This window comes from Dendrobates tinctorius, unplaced genomic scaffold, assembly GCF_039654945.1.
Source record: "Dendrobates tinctorius isolate UK_male_01 unplaced genomic scaffold, ASM3965494v1 ptg000364l, whole genome shotgun sequence".
In the NCBI taxonomy this organism is placed as follows: domain Eukaryota; kingdom Metazoa; phylum Chordata; class Amphibia; order Anura; family Dendrobatidae; genus Dendrobates; species Dendrobates tinctorius.
The window spans coordinates 702,501-705,588 of NW_027362030.1; the positions used below are offsets into that span (position 1 = coordinate 702,501).

The 3,088-nt window shown below is 47.5% G+C and overlaps 1 protein-coding gene across 2 annotated transcripts in view; it reads right to left on the reverse strand.

Moving 5' to 3' along the window:
* The window catches only part of LOC141075581 (E3 ubiquitin/ISG15 ligase TRIM25-like), a 77,972-nt gene extending 77,917 nt beyond the window's left edge, over window positions 1–55 (reverse strand). For both annotated transcript variants that reach the window (XM_073562693.1, XM_073562692.1), the window contains exon 1: window positions 1–55. This exon is cut by the window's left edge and continues 15 nt beyond it. The gene's annotated coding sequence lies outside the window, so the exon portion shown is untranslated.
* Window positions 56–3,088: the final 3,033 nt, after the last annotated feature.

Consider the following 3,088-nt stretch of genomic DNA (forward strand, 5'->3'; position numbering starts at 1 on the left):
TCCTCCTATAGATAGAGCAGACCTGCAGCAGACTCTCACCAAAAACTGAGCCCAGAGTCCTCCTCCTCCTCCTCCTCCTCCTCCTTCTGCTCCTCCTCCTCCTCCTCCTCCTGTTATGCAGCAGACCTAAGTTTCGATTCTGGTTCTCTGACTCACAACCAGGAAGGAATGGGAGGAGGGAGTGGAAGAGACAGAGAGAGAGAGATGGAGTCAGAGAGACAGCCCAGGGGAGGGAAAGATACAGTGGGCAAAAAAGGATTTAGTCAGTCAGCAATAGTGCAAGTTCCACCACTTAAAAAGATGAGAGGCGTCTGTAATTTACATCATAGGTAGACCTCAACTATGGGAGACAAACTGAGAAAAAAAAATCCAGAAAATCACATTGTCTGTTTTTTTTTCATTTTATTTGCATATTATGGTGGAAAATAAGTATTTGGTCAGAAACAAAATTTCATCTCAATACTTTGTGATATATCCTTTGTTGGCAATGACAGAGGTCAAACGATTTCTGCAAGTCTTCACAAGGTTGCCACACACTGTTGTTGGTATGTTGGCCCATTCCTCCGTGCAGATCTCCTCTAGAGCAGTGATGTTTTTGGCTTTTCGCTTGGCAACACGGACTTTCAACTCTCTCCAAAGGTTTTCTATAGGGTTGAGATCTGGAGACTGGCTAGGCCACTCCAGGACCTTGAAATGCTTCTTACGAAGCCACTCCTTCGTTGCCCTGGCGGTGTGCTTTGGATCATTGTCATGTTGAAAGACCCAGCCACGTTTCATCTTCAATGCCCTTGCTGATGGAAGGAGGTTTGCACTCAAAATCTCACGATACATGGCCCCATTCATTCTTTCATGTACCCGGATCAGTCGTCCTGGCCCCTTTGCAGAGAAACAGCCCCAAAGCATGATGTTTCCACCACCATGCTTTACAGTAGGTATGGTGTTTGATGGATGCAACTCAGTATTCTTTTTCCTCCAAACACGACAAGTTGTGTTTCTACCAAACAGTTCCAGTTTGGTTTCATCAGACCATAGGACATTCTCCCAAAACTCCTCTGGATCATCCAAATGCTCTCTAGCAAACTTCAGACGGGCCCGGACATGTACAGGCTTAAGCAGTGGGACACGTCTGGCACTGCAGGATCTGAGTCCATGGTGGCGTAGTGTGTTACTTATGGTAGGCCTTGTTACATTGGTCCCAGCTCTCTGCAGTTCATTCACTAGGTCCCCCCGCGTGGTTCTGGGATTTTTGCTCACCGTTCTTGTGATCATTCTGACCCCACGGGGTGGGATTTTGCGTGGAGCACCAGATCGAGGGAGATTATCAGTGGTCTTGTATGTCTTCCATTTTCTAATTATTGCTCCCACAGTTGATTTCTTCACTCCAAGCTGGTTGGCTATTGCAGATTCAGTCTTCCCAGCCTGGTGCAGGGCTACAATTTTGTTTCTGGTGTCCTTTGACAGCTCTTTGGTCTTCACCATAGTGGAGTTTGGAGTCAGACTGTTTGAGGGTGTGCACAGGTGTCTTTTTATACTGATAACAAGTTTAAACAGGTGCCATTACTACAGGTAATGAGTGGAGGAAAGAGGAGACTCTTAAAGAAGAAGTTACAGGTCTGTGAGAGCCAGAAATCTTGATTGCTTGTTTCTGACCAAATACTTATTTTCCACCATAATATGCAAATAAAATGAAAAAAAAACAGACAATGTGATTTTCTGGATTTTTTTTTCTCAGTTTGTCTCCCATAGTTGAGGTCTACCTATGATGTAAATTACAGACGCCTCTCATCTTTTTAAGTGGTGGAACTTGCACTATTGCTGACTGACTAAATACTTTTTTTCCCCACTGTAGTTTAACAGAAGAGACAGAGACACAGTCTAGGAGACGGAGAGACAGCGTACGAGAGGAAGGCTAATGTAGAGTAGCGGAGATGTGCTGACCACAGAAGTGCTGCCGACACCACGGTGAAGCCTTATGGTCTAGTGCAAGGGTCCCCAACATGTGGCTCGCGGTCCCATTGTAGTGAAACCTCCACCAGGGGGAGCTGGTGAGGGAAGAGAGGTTACACACTAAGAGCAGCAACCCTGAGCAACAGCACAGGTGTCACAGGTAACAAGAGAGAATAGTCAGACGAACCGAGTCAGAAACTACCAGGAGCAGACGTACCAGAAGGAGCAGCAATACACGTAGTCAAAATACCAAGCCGAGGGTCAGAAAGCCAGAACATGAGCACTGGGTCCAGGAACGTGAGACGAAATACGTGGTCGGGGTACAAGCCGGGGAGAGAGATGCCAGAGAGGAAACGTAGGAGCAGAGACGAATACCAAGAGACGGGGTCAGAGATCAGTCCGGGTCATACATGTGAATATCAGTCAGAGGCAGGAGGATCACCAGGGTACAAGGGTCAGAGGCTCTAAACTGGAAGCTTGAGCTATCACTAACACTGGTCAGCAGGCTGTGACGGACTGAAATAGCCCAGCTAGCTCCAGAACAAGGCTGAGGAGCTTAACCCCCGCATGACCAATCCAGAGTAAAGACAGCAGAAAACACTCCGGACTGGACCATGACACCCATGAATTGTGGCTCGTGGCTGTCGGCCAGCTGGTGCATTAGGTCCAGGTCTAGCAAAGAGATATGAAGAGCGCATCTCAAAATGGTGAATTTTGTGAGTAGCCCTGCACAGAAGAGCAGATCTCTCTGTTGGAGTCCCCCAAGGCTTTATTCTAGGACCCCTACTCTTCTCAATCTATACACTTGGCCTGGAGCAACTCATAAAGTCCCACGGACTCCAGTACCACCTTTATGCTGATGACACTCAGATCTACCTCTCTGGCCCAGATGTCACCTCTCTGCTGTCCAGAATCCCACAGTGTCTATCAGCCATATCCTCCTTCTTCTCCTCTCGCTTCCTCAAGCTCAATGTGGACAAATCTGAACTGATCATCTTTCCCCCATTTCACAGATCCTCCTTACCTGACCTTTCTATAACAATTGACGACATCATGCTTGCCCCGTATCGGAGGTCCGCTGCCTCGGAGTAACCTTTGACTCTGCCCTGTCCTTCAAACCGCACATCCAAGCTCTCTCCAC